This window comes from Chiloscyllium plagiosum, unplaced genomic scaffold (genome assembly GCF_037043375.1).
Source record: "Chiloscyllium plagiosum isolate Xiang-an unplaced genomic scaffold, Cpla_swu_hap1 HiC_scaffold_9, whole genome shotgun sequence".
Classification (NCBI taxonomy): domain Eukaryota; kingdom Metazoa; phylum Chordata; class Chondrichthyes; order Orectolobiformes; family Hemiscylliidae; genus Chiloscyllium; species Chiloscyllium plagiosum.
In genome coordinates, this window is record NW_028270147.1 from 111,580,169 (window position 1) to 111,599,234 (window position 19,066).

General features: G+C 44.7%; 1 pseudogene across 1 annotated transcript; it reads right to left on the bottom strand.

The window, feature by feature from the left end:
* Positions 1–7,138: 7,138 nt before the first annotated feature.
* Positions 7,139–14,968, bottom strand: LOC122544937 (immunoglobulin kappa light chain-like; annotated as a pseudogene). The gene is made up of 4 exons (XR_015758079.1): positions 14,699–14,968; positions 14,199–14,512; positions 13,594–13,639; positions 7,139–8,007 (listed from the first exon to the last, which is right to left on the bottom strand). The product of XR_015758079.1 is annotated as an immunoglobulin kappa light chain-like (transcript).
* Between the last annotated feature and the right edge of the window lie 4,098 nt (positions 14,969–19,066).

Below are 19,066 nucleotides of genomic sequence, written 5' to 3' on the forward strand. Positions count from 1 at the left end.
AGCAACAAATGAATTATACTCAAAGATCTAGCAAACGACTGTCAATGTGTGCCCCCAAACTGCAGAGAACAGCCCTCGAGTCTTCGCGTCCCCATCTCCATCCTTGGCTGTTGCCCTTCCCTAATTGTCCTGGAGAGTACGGTGGTGAGTCATGAGATTCTCGAAGAGGATCTGACAGAGGGACAAGGTCATGTCCTCAGCCTGAGCACAACTGCCTGACCTGCTGTGCTTTTCCAGCGCCTCACTTCTTGACTCCGAGCACAACTATCCTTCAGGAGAATGAGCTGTGGCACAAGAGGAAACGCGGGAGTGTTGGAAAATGGTGATATTTTGAGAAAGGTAGAGAATATGACCTGGTTGGTCGATGGGAGGGATGAATCCGGATTCATTTTTCTCATTGACCAATCAGGTCACACCCTCTACCTATCTTCATCCCCCACTCCCTTGATCTGCAGCTCCCTAAACAACCCCACCCCACCCCAACTTCCTGAAGAAGGGTTACAGACAAAACGTTGACTTCTCCACCTCCTGATGCTGCCTGGCTTGCTGTGTTCTCCCAGGCTCCTGCTTATCATCCTTGGATTCCAGCTTTTTTGTCTCTAGTCTCTTCAGGGGCCAGGATGAGTGTGAGGAGATTGGGTTTTGGAACTACCCACAGACTGAAGTCAAAAGAAGCAAAGCAAGAAAGACAAGTGGATCGAACACAAGAGAGCAAATTGCAAAGGAGAGAGGGACAACATTGAATTGCTTCTGATGTCATCCTCTGTGCCCTAACATTTCACAGAGCCAGCTCCACATCCTTCCATTGGCTTTGACATTGAGAGTCAACAGTTCCCTTCCCACAGCCCATTTTATAATGTCCTGTTCCAGGGAATCTCTGAGACAGAGAATATTTCACCTTTTCTGGGAAAGGTGGAGAAATGAAGGATGTCAAGGAATTGTTTCTCAGATTTCAGGGTCTGACAGAAGAATGTGTATAGTCTGTGAATTCAGGAGACAGATCACTGAGATATTCCTCACTCCCATCAACATCAGTCTTTATTCTGACATCAGTTTCTATTCTTCATTATAAAGTACCCACCAGTTTCAGACTGGACATTTCACACCCAGCCCCCATTTCCCACATTGGAATCAAGAACCAAATTTGCCCCTTCTCAGGATTGTCCTCTGAATGTGGTGACAGTGTGCTAATGCTGTGTTTGAATGAAAGAGCCACGGTGAGATCTGGGACTGAATCCAAGGGGTTTCTGAGCCACCAGCAGCCTCCCCACTGTGTGAGGGTCTGTTTGGATAAGATTTCAGCCCCATGGGTTCCCACTGATACTCTAGCCAGGGAGTGAGATTGCTGGAGCTGCGTGTGGATTGAGGAACACAACAGTCAGGACAATGAGCTGCTCTGGAATCCACCCTGAGCCCTGGATGATCCTTACTGAGATGGCCCAGGGGCTCCAGAATATGACAGCAGAAAGTGGAACCAGTTTATCATTGACTGTCCTCCCCAGCCATGACTCACAGACTCCCCCGGACTGAACATTCTCAATCTGACTCCAGGGACACACGGGGAAATTCCATCTCAATTGAAGAGTAAAGAAAATCCAGGTCTAATTTATGGAATATTTATTTCCCAAACCCTGTGGAATTGTTATTCTGAGTAACAAGACCCTGCTGGTCATATTCATCAATACATGATTCCCGGTGACACTGGCTCCCAAACGGTTGAGTAACTTTTCTTGACCTGGGATCTTGCTTTGCCTAAAAGATGGGTGAGTGAATTCCCATCAGATTATTGTGTTCCCCAGTGTCCCCTCCTGCCTTCCTTCTTTTCCCCATTTATTAGGGATGATTTTCTCAGGGCCCTGCATTCCTGCTGAAACTGCCCCTTCTGGCCCTAACTGTAGTATTGCCCTCCTGCTCCTGGGACCCCATTGCCCTCTCTATTCTCCCCGTCGTGTTTCGGGCCTTGAGGGTGGAGGGTTTCACTTCATACACCATTTCCCTGAGGCTTCAGCTCGGGCCAAAAAGGAGAGAATCACAGGGTAAAGAGATCTTATCGTTCAACAGAAAAGCTCTTTGCATATTACCATAACAATGAAAGCACGGTGACTTAGAGGCTAAAAGGCAGACAGCAAAGAGCTGCATTATTCCTCCCAGGATGTGATTGCCTTTGGCAAGCCTCATATTTATTGCCCATCTCCAGCTGCTCGGACCGAATTCTTTGCTGAGCCAGATCATGGGATCGTTAAGAATGAATCCCGTCACTGTGGGACTGGAGTCACAGACCGGGTGATGACTGAGTTCCCTTGCCCAAAGAACATTCATGAACATGACATTGAGTTTCATGGGTTTTATTTGTTCAGATCCAAGCGCCTTCCTTCCCAGATATTACATGGCTCACCACCGCCCTCTCCAGGACAATTAAGGAAGGGCCACCAAGAGCAGACACGGTCAGTGCCCGGCCCATCCCGGGAGAAATCAAAATAAATGATGAGCAACTCAAATGATCAAACTGGTGAGGCTTGAAAGACTGGAGCCTAGGCTAGAAATAGAGCCATGACATGGATGACCCTGGTTTGTCAGACTGAAAGGTGGAGTGTCCTTCGGATTGACACTGGGATCAGGCACAAAATGAATTACACTCAAAGGCCGAACACACGGCTATCAAAGCGGGTCACCAAACTGCAAAGAGCAGCAATTTATCCTGGAGAGCTCAACAGGTATCAGTGGGTGTAAGAGCACTAGGTAGGCAAGTATCAGATGCAGTTGAATACACCAGAAATACAGTAACACATAAACGGAAGCTATTTGGATAGAACAGGACAATGAGATTAATTGAATTTTTCTATTGAGAGCAGGCACAAAGCTTTCTGGTTGTAATGACTCAGAGAATGATTAAGGATGAAGTGCAGCTCATTTTGTAAACAAATCGCTGCGGCTAGGAAGAAGGGATGTTTAGTGACATCGATCCTTAAAATTAGGAACCACTTCAGAAAAAGACATGGGAATGGCCAATGTGAATTTCGAAATTACTCTGGAAAGTGAGTAGATGGAGGGGAGAGCGACCACAGCAGCTGTACTGAAGAATGGCTAGGTCACTTTGAGAATATGGTGTACAGTTATGTGCTTCTTTGAGGGGCAGTGCAGAATGGTACAGGGAGTGGGGATCTAGGTCACAAGGAAAAAGAAATAAGCACAGTAAATGTAGATTTACAAATAGAAAGACAAAGTGACACATTCTCCAGTCACACACCAGGTACAGAAAGGAGAAAAATATTTTGATGCAGTTATTGGAGTTTAGTGAGTGATAATAAACTGAGTCCTCCATTCAAAAAGGTACAGAATTACTTATTAGAATTTAAACGTATCTGAAGCAAAAGAGGAAATTATAATCAAATAGTCATTTGAGAATATAGAACATGACTGAGAAAATGTCCATTTTGTGGAAGCTTTTTTGCTTTGCGCTTATCAGGGCAATTTGCAAGAATACAAATTTAAGCAGAAAAGAACTAAATATTCTGGATGAGAGGACAATGCTGTTTGGTTGGCCAATGGACCCTAATTGGACGAGGTGTTGCCACAATGAATACAATAGTATAAATGATGTTTTCCTTTACTGTGGCATTTCTTGCAAATTCTCCTGATGTGCGCAAGACAAAAATCTTTGACAAAATGTCTCTTCTTTTCAGAAACACTCAAATTAGGATCAGTTGGGAGAGAAAGCGGGAACATGAAATCATGTTTTCCAAGAGGGAGGGGGGGAGTGTTTGTGGAATCTCCCATGGGCAGGGTTCTCCTGGCTGCCACCACATCAGGAAGGCTGGAGCTTGATGATCGAGCTGAATGGACAGGACTCACTCTCGCAGTCCTCAGGGCCATGGAGCCTTATGTGATGGGAACATCTGCTGGGTGTCAGGGCAGACAATGACATTGTAATGGGTTTGAAAACTCAGCAAGTCAACACTAGCTCCACAAACTCTTCCTCTTTGCCTGATCCCTTCAGGAGTGAGTGAAGCTGCATGGAATGGCTGAACACTTTGGTTTTTGAAGCAGACATGAACAATGGAATATTGTCCTCCAGCTGACACTCACCAGTTTGGTGCTGGAAAAGGTTCCTTTATATATTGAACTGAAAGCCTTGCTCCTGACCCAGCAGATTGGTGTTGAGTGGAGTTTCGGGAGATAAAGAGAGGCTGACAAGGGAGTAAATGAGCAAGTGAATAAATGTGCTTCTCAAATTTCCCAGCAACACTGAGAGTGCAGGGTTAAGACATAAAGAAGGAAGCATGAAGAGTCGAATAAATTTTTTACACAGACATAGTACGAGTGAGTACAGAGAACAGAACATTCAATTGGTTTAAACTTACAAATTAGAAGCTGAATTAGGATACAGGTAAGAAAGAACTGATAATATACATGCAAAATCAGAAAGAAATATGTAACTATATTACTGACATGTGTAGTTCATAATAGCGAAGTTAAGATTTAGAGAGCATAAAAAAAGCCATCTTTTCAATTTGATGGTTGTTTTTTTTAAGATGTCGAAAGTGTGTGTGGACCCTTTCGGAGAGTAGGGTGCTCACATGAGTCTGTGACTAGCTGTCAGTGTCACAGAGAATACTGAGAATTGAAAGTACATAACAATTGGCGGTGAGGTTATTAACATTAGTTTGGGTTGGGCTGTTTTTGAAGTTAACCAGATTCGAATTTAAACAATTAATTTAAAATATGCCCAGGATACAAAATCCAATTGGATTTAAATCTCCATCATTCAATAAGATCATGGCTGATCTGTTTGTGTTTCCAATTCCACATTCCCATTGAGTCTGTATCAGCCTCGACCCTTCTGAGTGACAAAAATCTGTTATCTCTCCTTCAAAATATTCACTACCCCTACCTCCACCACCTTCTGATACAGTTGTTGAACTTTCAAAACAGTGTACCCTGAAGGAAATATCCATTAGAAAACTGGGAGCTGAGCAGAACTCAGAGTGTCCAGAAAGAAACCGTTTTCAGATTGCCCGTATATGACGAGTGTGTCCCAAGTGTTCAGTATTGGGTCCTCAACTGTTTCCAATCTCTCTCACTGTGGGGATTGAAGGCTTGGGGATTACATTCACAGATGACACAAAGATGGAGAAGAAAGTAGGTTGCGAAGATGACAGGACAGGGGCTAGACCAATAGAGATACGTTCTATGAGGAGACAGCAATCAGCAGATGGTGTATAATTTGGGAAAATGTGAAGTTGTTTGATTAGAAGTAACAAAATGCTGTGTATTATTGCAATGAGACTAATTGAGGAGTTAAAAAACAAAAGTGTGTGTGATGTTTCAGTTATTCCTGGCTACTGGTGAAATTGCATCTCAAAAACTGTGCACAGTTTTGGTCTCCTTATTGAAGGAAGAATATAAATGCATTGGAAGTGGTTCAGAGGAGATTTATTTTATTGATCCCTGGAATGTGTGGGCTGTGTGATGAAGAAAGATTGGAAAGGCTGACCTTGATCTCACTCGTGTTGAGAAGAGTAAGGGGTTTCCCTGTCCTACAGTATTCTCCAAACACTTATCTGACCCCCTCATAGTTATACCCTCCTGCCCCTTACTACACCATGGAATTGGACTGCCTGATCCTGAGGCTTATAACCTCCTTCTGGAACAAGGTCTCCAGGTATCTCCGCACCTCCCTGATGTGTCACCAATTATTTCAACTCAGCCTCCAATCCAAACACCCTGAATGGGAGTTGCTGTAGTTTTATACATTCGCTACAGATGTATTTACCCTGAATCACTTTAATTCAATAACGAACTGCTGATTTCACTTAAAAATGAAAGGTATCCATTCCTTTATTAAACCAGAAATTGTCTTCAGGATTTGTATTAAAGTTTTAATGCTTTCCATTTATTGACCTTCCCTGACTGAGGTTACCTGAAGCCATAGAAGATACAAAAGGATATAGATGGGCTGATCAGTAACAAGTGGAATTCATTCAGATAAATGTGAGTCTGTGGACTGAGCTCTCCCTGACCATGCGAGTGAGGTGAGGGCAGAGTGACAGCACTTGACATCAAGGTCGCTTTGATGGTATGTGGCATCAAGGAGCCTGAGCAATGCAGCAGCTTTTCACCTGCTGTTCCAGGGAACACATCAATATTTGGATCCCTCCGAGCAGCTCCTGGGAGTTCTGTCATCCCGAAGGGACAAGTCCTCCTCCTCAGTTCTGGATAACAGCAGCAAGTCAGCCATCCACTGTCCAAAGTGTTTGGGGGAGCTGAACTGAACTCTTGTAGCCCTTGTGCCATGCTCTGCTGGAAGGTTGGGACCCCTTGGGGTAGACAGACCCATCAATATTGTTGATTTTTAAACAGGAAGGTGAATATGTCCCGGTCATCAGCCCTTCCTGCCCCAATATGGAGCAGAACATGTTTGAAATGACCAACTGTGTAAAGACCCATTGCCAGTCCATCAACAAAGAGCCAATCTGCTCCAAACACTCCATTAGTGATCTCTCTGTATTATGTTCAGATGCTTTCCCATTAAGTGCCCAGGGAGCCCACCCTTACACTCTTGGGTTTTGCTAGCTCTTCCATCGCCGATGTACCCACCTGAACCCCTCCAATTGGTCCTGTACTGGAGAGAGCTGATCCCAGTGCTTTCGATGGATGAATCAGTGTGTCTACGAGATACATTCCCCGTTCTCCACCTGCGCACACGTGGGCACAGGATTTTCCCCATTCATCATACACCATTGGGCACATGTATTTGAGGTGGGTACTATCCCTTTAGAGCACCAAGGGGGGATCGTTGAAGGAGAGAGATGCCATCTCCATTCTGGGTATGCACCTTCCCTGTCTACAATCTGAGTTCAGCTTCCTCTCAGCATCAGTCCCCTGCCTTTTGGAAATTGAACACATCTTCCCTCTTTTCCCCATTTATTGGGGAAGGTTTCCTTGGGGCCCTGCATTTCTGCTGTAAGAGCCCCTTCTGGCCACAATTGTAGCAGTGCCCTCCTGTTCCGGGGACCCCATCTTTTTGCCCCCCTCATGTTCCATGCCTTGATGGTGCAACCTTTCACTTCACACACCCTTTCCCTAAGGCTTCAGCTCTGACCATTTTCAAAACAGACACGAGACAGAGACTGAATCTTCTTCATCTTTATTCCCTTTTCCAGATTGACATTGACAGAAAACAATCTGCAATTAACAGCCCAGACAGAGGAAGCTGCACAAATTCACAGCCAAAATGGAGCTTGAGGAAAACACTTGTGGAGATTTTTTCAATAACATGAGAAGCCTGTCCTTTTGAACAGTGACAAAACCGTAAATTGGAACTGGTGGCTGAGCAGGAAGGAGATCTGGTTTACTGAAGCAGAGACTTTGGAGGTTCACATTGTTTTGTACAGCTGACAGTCTTCAGCACCTTTGAGAGGTTTTTCTTGGCATCACAGGTTAACATCGTTGTCATCAAATATCACCAGTTCAGGGACAGAATGGGGTTAGATACAGAATAAAGCTCTCCCCCTACACTGTCCAATGATCTGTCTTAACTCCTGAACCTCAGAAGTGTCCCTGAGCTGTCCCAAGAAGGAAGAGAGTTGAAATTCACTGCTGACAATGATCTTTGTCCTGCCAGCTCAGCCCTGTTCTGTTTAAAGTTGTGTCTCCTCTGTGGACTGTCTCAAACACTCTACACACATTCTGATCTCCTGATGCTCTTGCTGAGGGGAGAGGGGAGGGTCACGTGGGTGAGGGCACAGGAGAAGCGAGCGTTGGACTCCCAGTCAGACCCAGAGAGGGTCAGCAGGCTGCTGACACTGTAGGTGCTGTCCGAAGCTCGCAGGTAGTTGCTGGTCTGAACCCCGTCCGAAATGACTGCACCGTCCTTCTTCCACTGCACCTCCAGCTCATCGGGATAGAAGTGATTGGCAAGGCACACCAGGGTGGCAGTGCCCTTGGCATTGACCTGCTCCGGGGAGGGGGGCAGCAGGGTCAGCTTGGGCTGAGAGTTCTCACGGCCTGAAAGACAAGAGAAACAATTTTAATCCCTGCCATTCAAAGGTATTTCAACTCTCAGAACGTTAATTGGCCAAACAATTCATTTGAACATTTGCAGACAATACTTACAAAGCCGACAAATGAATGCACATTTATTAAACGTTCTTTTTGATGTTGGGCATTGAAGTCCCCCACTCAGAGTTCATTTTGTGCCATCAACACCCTGAGTGCTTCCTCCAAGTGTTCAACGTGGAGGAGAGGTTGATGTATCAGACAAGAGAGGGCAGTATCTTTTAACAAGCAGGTGGTTCCATACAATCATACAGCACAGAAGAGGCCATTCACTCCATCAAGTCTTTACAACTAAGATACTGGAAATCTACTCTCCACCCACTTTCCAGAACTGGACCCATAACATTGAATATTATGACAATTCGGGTGCTTATCCAAGTACTGCTCAAGTTTGTGAGGTTTGCTGCCTCAACTACACTCCCAAGGCAATGTATCCAAGACCCCCACCCTCTGGGGGGAGGAACATTTCTTCACATCCCCTCTAAACCTTGCACATTGAATGTGTGCCATCCTGTTATTGCCCCTCTATCTGAGGGGAACAGTTATGATCTTCCTAACGTATGCACTTCCCCCATACCCTGCACCTCTCTGTCAGATCCTCCCCCTCAACCTTCTCTGCTCCAAAGTAAACAATCTGAGTGTATCCAGCCTCTCACCACATCGTCTCAGATACTCCATCCCAGGCAACTTCCTAGTCAATCTCCTCTGCAACCCCTTCCAGCATAATCACATCCTTCCTACAGTGTGGTGACTGTAACTGCACACAGTCCTCCAGCTGAGGCCTAACCAAAGTTCTGCATCACTCGAACATATCCTTCCTGCTCTTATAATCTATACCTGAAATTACAAAGACAGCTATCCAATATGCCTTCATAACTGCTCTAATAACCTGCCCTGGCACTTTCAGGTATCAGTGGACAATCAATCCAAGATTATGTTCTCACACAGATTCCCAGTGTCCTGACATTCATTGAGTACTCCATTGTCTTGTTAATTCCTCTAAAGTGTGACGTCTCACATTTAACAGATTTAAATTCCAGCTGCCTCTGATCTGCCCATCTGATCAATCCTGAATCCTAAGACCATCTTCCTCACTTTCAACCATCCAGCCAATCTTCATGTTGTCCACAAACTCAGTATCATCCCTTCCTGTATTCTCATTGGCAATGCTTGTATATATTATAATCAGTGAGGGTCCCAGCACTTATCCCTGTGGTATGCGGCTCCATACTGGATCCAGTCACATGAACAGCCTTTTCCCATCACTCTCTGTCACCTGTCCCAAAGCTAATCTTGGATCCAACTTGCCAAGTTACCCTGAATCCCATTTGCTTTTACCTTCTTTTTCAGTCTCCCATGTGGGACCTTGTCAAAGGCTTTGCTGAAGTACAAGCATACCATATCAACTTCACCACCCGCATCTGCACACCTAGTGACCTCGACAAAATTCCACCAGATTTGTTGGCCCTGGTCTCCCTCTGACAAAGCCACAGGGACTATCCCTGAAATGGAGATTCATTCTGTCTTCAAAACTTCCTCCATTCGTATCCCTACCACTGATGTGAGACAGATTGGTTTTCCTTGCCCATGCTTGACCTGATGCTATAAGACTTCACGGGGTCCAGAGTCAATGTTGAGCACTCCCTGAGTCACTCCTGGAATACCATGAGAGTAGGAAATCTGGTCAGTGACAGTAGTTGGAGCTCCAGGTTTCGGAGCTTGAGCAGCAGCTGGTGTCAGTGCGGAGTGTCCGTGAGGCTGAGAGCTCCATGGAGAGCACGTTTCTAGATGTGGTCACTCTGCAGCTTCAGAGTATGCAGGGAGAGAGGGAATGGGGGAGCAGCAGACCATCCAAAAGGACCAGGCAGCTCGTACAGGAATCCCCTGAGTGTTTCCCACTCTCCAACCAGGATTCAGTTCAGAATCCTGATGAGAATGATGGTTCATCTGGGGAGTGCAGCCAGAGCCAAGTCCATGGCACCACGGGGGGCTCAGCTGTACAGGGGGGCACAAGGAAGACTGGAAGAGCGATAGTGAGAGGAGATTCGAGAGTGAGGGCAATCGATAGGTGTTTCTGCAGCTGCAGATGGGAATCCAGGATGGTGTGCTGTCTCCCTGGTGCCAGGGTCAAGGATGTCACTGAGCAGCTGCAGAGCACCCTGAAGGGAGAGGGGGAACAGTTAGCAATCGTTGTCCACATCGGTCCCAGTGATGGATGGAGAAAAAGGACGTGGTCCTGCAGTCAGAATTTAGGGAGTTCAGCAGGGAATTAGCAGCAGGAGCACGAAAGTAGAAATCTCTGGATTACTCCCAGTGGCACATGCAAGTGAGAATAGGAACCAGAGGATAACTCATGTGAATGTGGAGCCGGAAAGAGGGTCCAGGAAGGAAGGCTTTAAATTCTATGGAGTTGGAGTTGGCTCCAGAAGAGGTATGGCACAGACTGGAGGGTTTGCTCCTGAACAGAATTGGGACTGAGTTTTTTGTAGGTGATTTGCTGGTGCTTTTGGAGAGAGTTTAAACTAACTTTGCAAGCCTGTGGGAACCAGGAGATAATATTACAGAGGAACACCATTCTGGTGCTTTTGGAGAGAGTTTAAACTAACTTTGCAGGCCTGTGGGAACCAGGAGATAATATTACAGAGGAACACCAAGGCCTACAGAATCCTGGGAAGATAGATAACACCAGAATAAGGAATAGTAACTGAGCAGGCAGAGTGAGGGAATGAGTAATAAATTCTAATTCTGGGAGACTGCATATATGAGCCTACACCAAGTATAGGGAATCAGACTAGGGAGTTACATACAAAGAGTGCCAAGTGGAAACCTGATGTTGTGGCTCGAACAGAGACTGGACTAAAAGAAGGGCAGGACTGTGTCTTCAATATTCCTGGATACAAGGTGTTCAGGAAAGAAAGAAAAGGGGGAAAAAGATGGTGACTGGTGGGAGTAGTTAAGGAGATCAGTGCAGAGCTGGAGAAGGAGGATGCCCCAGAAGGGTGAAGGACAGAATCGATTTGGCTCAAGATAAGGAACAAAAAAAGTGTAATTAGATTGTTCAGTGCAGTCTGTAACTCACCGATTATTCAAGGGACAAATCTGCAAGAAATTTACGACGAGTTGCAAACATTATAGAGTCATTACAATGGAGACATTTAATTAAACAAAGTTCAACTGGGTTAGTAGCATTGTGAAGGGCAGAGAGTTGTGAGAGTGTGTTCAGGTGAATTTTCTCTAGCCGTCTGTTTCCAGTCCAATGAGAAAGGCGGCTCTGCTAGAACTGGATCTTGGGAATGAGGAGGCCCAAGTAGATCAAGTGTCAGTGAGAGGACATTTAGGGAAGAAGGTCTGATATGGTTGACTGGATAATAAGGTTAGATCACATTGAATCGAGGGATGGCTACAGCTAGCCAGTTTGATGCAAAGTTGGCTTTACAGTAGGGCCAGAGTGTGTTGGTAGAAAGTATTGTTCAGACTGGAAGCATGTGACCAGCGGTATGCTGCCAGAATCAGTTCTGACTTCACCATTATTCATCATATACGTCAGCCATTTGGATGAGAATCCTGGAGGTATGGTGAAACAACTACAAAGAGGCTGGTATCCTGTCACCAAGTATCCTGTATCCTGTCACCTTTATTTACAGAATACACTGGCTGCAGCCAGCCAGCTTGGAGTCAGTCCCTGAACTCAGGAGACTCTCTGAATCCCCTGTTTATATCAGTCAGCCACAGCTCCCTGATTGATCCAGGTTAACTACCCCAATCAAGGATCTCATAGTCAATAATATCCACCTGGTTCTAATCATTGTACATGGTTAGTAAGTTAGCCAATGAAATCAAGATTGGTGGCACAGTGAACAGTGAAGGGTACGATGTGATCTCGATTAACTGGGCCAGTGGGCTGAGGAATGGCTGGTGGAGTTTAATTCAGATAAATGCGAGATATTGCATTTTTTTAAGACAAACCAGGGCAGGATGTACACAGTTAATGATTGGGCTCTGTGGAGTGTTGTCGAAGACAGAGACCTAGGGGTGCAGGTATATAATTCCTTGAAAGTGGCTCCACGGGTATAGATAGAGTGGGAAAGTAAGTATTTGGCACACGCCTTCATCAGTGAGAGCATTAAGGACAGGAGTTCAGATATCATATTATGGCTGTACAAGACATTGGTAAAGCTACACTTGGAGTACTGTATACAATTCTGGTCGCTCTACTATAGGAAGGATGTTATTAAACTGGAAAGGCTTTAAAAAAATTCCAAGCATGTTTCTGAGACTGGAAGATTTGAGTTATGAGGAAGGCTGATTATTGCTTGCACTATTTTCCCTGGAGTGTAGGAGGCTGCGGGGTGACCATTTTGAAGTTTATAAAATCATAAGGAGCATAGATAGGGTGAATAGCCAAGGTCTGTTCCCCAGAGTAAGGGAGTCCCAAACTGAAGGGCATAGGTTTAAGGTGAGAGAGGAAAGATTTAAAAGGGAACTGAGGGGCAACTTTTTCACACAGACAGTGGTGAATATATGGAATGTGTTGCCAGAGGAAGTGGTAGAGGTGAGTACAATTGCAACAGTTAAAAGTCCATTGGACAGGTACATGGTTAGGAAAGGTTTAAAGGGATATGGGCCTAACCCGGGCAAATGGGATGACGGGCATAGATAAAGTGAATAATTCAGGAAGGATGTGGATATTTTACAAAGAGAAGGCTGACAGGAGATTTGATCGAGAAATTCAAAATCCAGAGGGGTCTGGACAGAGTAAATTGGGAGAAAATGTTCCCACTTAGGAAAGGATTGAGAGGGGGAGGCCATAGACTGAGAGTAATTGGGTAAAGAAGCTAAAGTAAGATGGTGAAATCCTCTTCAGCCAGTGAGTGGTTAAGGTGTGGAATGCACTGTCTGAGAATGTGGTGGAGGCAGCTTCAAATGGAACATTCCGAAGGGAATGAAACTGTTATTTGAAAAGGAACAATGTGCAGGGTGACAGGGAGAAGGCAGGAGAATGACACTCAGTGAATTACTCATTCAGAGAGCCGGTCTAGACAGGATGGGCGGAATGGTCTCCGTGTGCACTGTAACAATTCTGTGACTGTGTGATTGAGCAGAGTTAAAGCTGGGGGAGGTGGGAGCTCAGTGTCTCACTGTGCTGCTGCTGCTGCTGCTGCTGCTGAGGTCAGTGAGATCAGAGACTAGGACAGGGAGCCAGAGCTCACATCAAACTCTGCCCGTGTCCGTCACACTGAGACTGGCAGGAGGCTACTCACTGATTTCACTCCATGCTGCAGGAATGGGACCACAGGCTGCAAATGGACAGAGCTCCTCCACACAGTGAGTAAAACTGACTGACTTATATCTTGCTGCTTAAAGGGACAATGGAACTAAAGAAATACAGCTGGACACCCTGTTAGACACAGTGCTCCTCAATCAACCATTTCATTCACTGCAGCTCCCCACGAACACCTTCAACAATTTAGCATTTGTGTTTTAGAAAGTTTCAGTATTGACAGGGTTAATAGCAGAGGATTGAGGTTTACTTACTCAGTCTGAGCTTGGTTCCTTTACCGAACGTAAGCCACAGGGAGAGCTCCCAGTGCAGAGGCTGTACAAAAACCTCAGCTATCTGTTTCCCTCTGTCACTCTAAGCCTCTCTGTCTCTTACTGTCTGTCTGTCTCTCTCACTCTCACCCTCTCCCTGTCTCTCTGTATCTTTCACTCATTCTTGCCATTTCCCTGCCACTCTCCCTCACTTAGTCATTCTTTCTCTCTTTCTGTCTCTCTCAGGCTGTTTCTCTCTCTATCTCTCTGTCTCTCTGGGTTGTGCCCAGCTGAGCTCAGGAGGTTTGTGAACTTTATTTTTCAATGTTAAATCTTGCAGCTGTTCTTCACATGTAGCGATGGAGTATAAGAGGGAAACTTGAGGCCTTCAGTGAGCGGTGGACACCACAGGGACTGGAGTGAGTAGTGCGCAGTGACAAACCCGGCATGAGGTAATTTGTTCAGTTTTATTTACACGTAACTGTGGGACATATCAGTAGAGGAGGTGGGATTGTGTGTCCATTATTATATATTATATATAATATATTATATATAACTGGGATGTGTCAGTACAGGAGGTGGTGCTGTGTGTATTGAGGTTTTTGTACGGATCTGTATCACTGTGAAGGCCAGCTGCTACCCTGCTGACAGTAATAGTCAGCGACATCCTCATTCTGAATGTTGCTGATTTTCAGGGTGAAACTGGTCCCTGATCCACTGCCGGTGAATCGATCGGAGACTCCTGTGAATCGATCTTTTGCTTCATAGATCAGGAGAGAGGTTTTCTGACCTTCCTGCTGCTGGTACCATGCAATATTATTGCTAATGCTTTGACTGGCCGTACAGGTGATTGTTGCGGTTTGGCCCAGTCCCACTGACAGCACCGGGGGAGACTGGGTCATGGTGATGTCCCCACTGATACCTGAGGGGTCAGAGAGAAACACAGTGAAGTCAGAACTGTTGCAGAAAGAGCCTGTCAAATGAGAGATTGTTGGAGACACTGAACATTCCTCTGGTTTCAGCATTTTCCCTTCAATCGTAAGTCAGTGGAATTGGAGTGAAATGGAGAGCAGCTTAAGATTCAAGGTGGAAGGAGAGAGATTTGTACCTGCGACACAGAATGCCAGGGGCCAGATCAGCTGGATGTGTGAAATCATGGTGTGTGCTCCTTTCCCTGTGCCTGGTTCCTGATAAACTCTCCCTTCACTGGGCTCTATTTTATAAAGCTGCAGCCTGTGAGAGTCTGACTGGGTGTTCCTCAGTATGTAAATGGCATCAGGCAGAGAGAGCCACGTCATCACCTCGCACTTCCTCTTCCCTCTGTTTTCCATTTCACATCTTGCACTCATTCTCTCTCTTTCCATTTATATCTATGCCTGTCTTACACTGACTCATTGCTTCATTTTCTTTCTCCATTTCCCTCTCTGTCCTCTCCCAGTTACATTGTCACTTCACATCTCTGTCTCTTTTTCTCCATGTCTTGATGCCACTCTCTCTCTCCTTCTCCCTCAATGTTGGTTGGTCACTGTCTGTCTGCCCCTCTCTCTCTTTCTTAGCATCTTTTCCTATCCTTCCCCCTTTTCTTGATCTGTTTGCTCACTCCTTTTTTCCCTGTACTCTGAGTTTCCAGTTTCTCACTGTCTCAGTCTCTCTTTGTCTGCCTCCCTCTCTCCTTCTCTGTCACTCTTGATCTGATCTCTATAGTACTGCAACACTAAGTCCTGAGATAGCAGTTAAATGCCTCCCTCTCTCACTATCTCAAACTCACAACATGGGCCCTTCTCTCTCTCTCTCTCTCTGTCTCAGACAATCATTGACCTGAACAACACTGATTGAGGCCATTTGGCCTATTGTGTCTGTGCTGGTCAACAAAGATCCGACAACAGTAATCCCATTCTCCAGCTCTTGGTTGATAGCCCTGGAGGCTATAGCAACACAAGTGAATATCTAAACACTGCTCCAATGTTCCAAGAGTTCGTGACTCAACCAGCCTTTCAGGCAGTGCGTTGCAGTCTCCTACATCCTCTGGATGAAAACATTTCTCCTCAACTCTCCTCTCAGCCTCTGACTCGACTGGGCCTGGACTCACTCGAGTTCAGAAGGATGAGAGGGGATCTGATTGAAACATATAAATTATAACAGGGCTGGACCGGGAGGAAGTTTGCCCTGGTTGGGGAGTTTGGAACCAGGGGACACAGGCTCAGAGAGGTAGAGGGTAGAGCATTTCGGACTGAGACGAGGAAACATTTCTTCACTCAGGTGGTCAACCTGTGGAATTCTCTAACACTGAAGGCTGTGGAGGACAAGTTGATGAATATATTTAAGAAAAATAAAGAGGTAATATTTTTACATTTTGACAGATCTAGGAGGATGGGAGAAAGCAGAAATATGGCATTGAGAGAGGATCAGCCATGATCATATGTAATGATAGACACGTCTCAAAGGGCTGAATGGCCTACTCCTGCTCTGGGATTCTATGTTTCTATGCCTATGTTGCCTTCAATCTCTGCACCTGGTGATTAACCCCGTTATTCATGGAAAATGTGCTTTCCTCCCCACTCTATCTCTGCCCTCATAACCTACACCCCTCTACCAGGTGCACACTCAACCTTCACAGCTCCAATGAAAACAACCCCAACCTTTCCAATCTTTCCTCATTGCTGAGAGCCTCCAGACCAGGCAGCATCCTGGTAGATCTTCTCTGTACCCTCTTGAGGACAATCACAACCTTCCCATTATGTAATCAATCTGATCTTTTCGTGGTGGGATCACTTAGCGCTGTCTACCACTTGCTGCTTCCATTGTTTGGCATGCAAGTAATCCTAACATCACCAGATTGAAATCTCATTTCTAAGTATTCAGTGCTACTTCAGGCATGCCTCTAGCACTCTTCATCAGACCAGGGTTGATTGCTCTGCAGTTAATGGTCATCGTAGAGTGGGATATTCCAGGTGATCAACTCACAGTTTTTGGGTAAATACAATTCTGTTGCTGCACAGTGTACATTCTCACTTGTGCCTCCAGGTGGTGGTCAGCATGAAGGACTACTGATTCATCAGCCAAGAGAAGGCATTAGCTGGGAAACAACAAGGGGTTTCCTTGCTCTTCCCTCCCAACTGTATACTGCACTGCCAACATTCTGCTGGAATAAAGCATGTCTGTGATAGCTAAGTATGATATGTGTATATCTGTCAGTAAGAGTAACAACTGTTGATGTTGGTGTCTGGGACATTTGTCTGCAAATTATGATTCTGAGAGGAAGGTACAGTCAGACTATTGCTTGACTTGTCTGTGAGGCAGCACTACGAATATTGATATAAGCACTCCAGATACTAGTGAGGACTTTGGAAGGTCGACAGGGTTGTGTTTGTTATTGTCATTTCTAGTGTCTTGATCAATGCCTACTATGCTGTCTAGTTTCATTTCTTTTCTTTGACTCATAGCAGTTTGCTGTAACCATTTCAGAGCTCATTTAAGAGTCACCCACATTGCTATCAGTTGGGAGTCACTTGTAGGCCAGATTTCCATCAGGATGGCAGATTTCCCTCCCTGAAGGAGATTTGTGAACCAGATTTTTTTTTAAAAAATGATGACTGTTAACAATGATTTTTTTGTTGCCATTACATTAGCTTTTAAGTTGAGATTATTAATTTAGCTACTTGCCGTGGGAGGATGCAATCCCATGTCCCTAGAGGATTAACCTGGCGGGGGGGAGGGGGGGGGGGGGGGGTCTCAACTACTAATTGTACCTCTGTCTCCCCTTGCTGATAGTTCCTATGTGGATTATGGAAACTGCATCTTCCCCCTCCTCTACCTTGCTCTCTTCAGCTGCAAGAAGCCTGTCATAACCTTAGCTATAAATACAGTGAACATTTCCCCATCTGTATTTCATCCCATGCTGACCACTGTACTATAGTTATTTTCCTCATCCACTTTGAAGATTTTATCCTCATCCAACAAGCAACATGAATCCTGTACCTTTCAGATAAAAGCAAAGGCTGTGGCACAGAAGTATGGACATTACCAATGCACCATAAGAGCCCTGATTCAAAATATATGACTGCCTTGTTAATGTCTGGTGGATCACACCATTAAAGTTACCCCTGCATTTATTTAAGCCTCAGAAGAAACAGGTTATGGCTATTAATTGAGCAAATGAAAATAGAAAGCATCTTTCATATCAGTGTGGGATCAGAGGGGAAAGGTTGAGGAAGTCAGTAAACTCCTTCCACAAAAGGAAATATGTTTTGATTTCAACCTCACCAACTGGCTGCTAATCTATTAAAATGCTGGATTCCAGTTCGGCAGCTCCATGTTAAAGTTTCTTGATTAATAAACTTATTGTATTTATAGCTAAGGTTATGTCATGGAATAATACACGATTGTGATGCTCTCTGCAAACTCACACATGCTGCCGTTATAAAATACCAACCTGCATTGCCACCCTCTGAACAATCCTGTTTTATTTATTTAATTGAATTAAAATTTAAGTTAAAATTCAGGGCTCCTTTTTAAGCTGGAATGTTTCCTATGGTTACTCGTTCCTTTATTATTCAATTCCTATTTATAAATTTTAAGTTTTAGAATCACAGAATCTGTACAGTGTAGAAAATAGCCATTCGGCCTAACAAATGCCCTCCGAAGAGCAACCTCCCCAGACCCATTACCCTATTTTATTATACATTTACCCCTGATTAATGGACCTAACCTACACATCCCTGAACAATATGGGCAATTTAGAATGTCCAATTCTCCTAACCTGGACTTTGGAATCCAGAGCACCCAGAGGAAACCCACGCAGACAAAGGCAGAATGTGTAAACTACACACACAGTCACCCAAGTCTGGAATTGAACTGGGGTCCCTGGTGCTGTGAGATAATTTAATGTAAAATTGTGTCTCTTTAATGTTAGTATCCTATGTTCAGTTAATTTTAATTTTATTTTCTTTCGTGATTGAGTAATGTGATCAATTGAGCTCATTAGCTATTTGTCCTTGGCCTCTGGCACTGCTCTGACTTTACTTTTTCAGATTTAGCATTTTTTGCAGTGACTTCATGTGCTGGATCCATGGTAGAGTTTTTAAAAAACATTCTGGTGCTCAATTAAGTATTTTTATAAATTCCATTCATAGCAGTAATTGCAGCCTGAAAATGTCTTTTTTGGGAACATTGTAATCAATTCACAAACATTGTGACTTGCTCGAATATCATGCCATATTCTTCTTGGCTGTACAACCTGTACTATTTTATCATTTAAATTGCAGGAATAATTGCCTTGATACAGACATTTCTGTCTCGTGTCGTTTCTTCCCCAGAAAAGCAATTTCAGTATTTTCGACCTTCTGTCATGATAAAGAAATTGAAGTGCACTCATGTTCCTGGTCTGAAGCGACTTTGGTCTCTTGGAACTGTATTTGTAACTTACACTTGCAGCTGCTCATATATGGTTGCAGATATTCATGCTCTTCCAGATAAT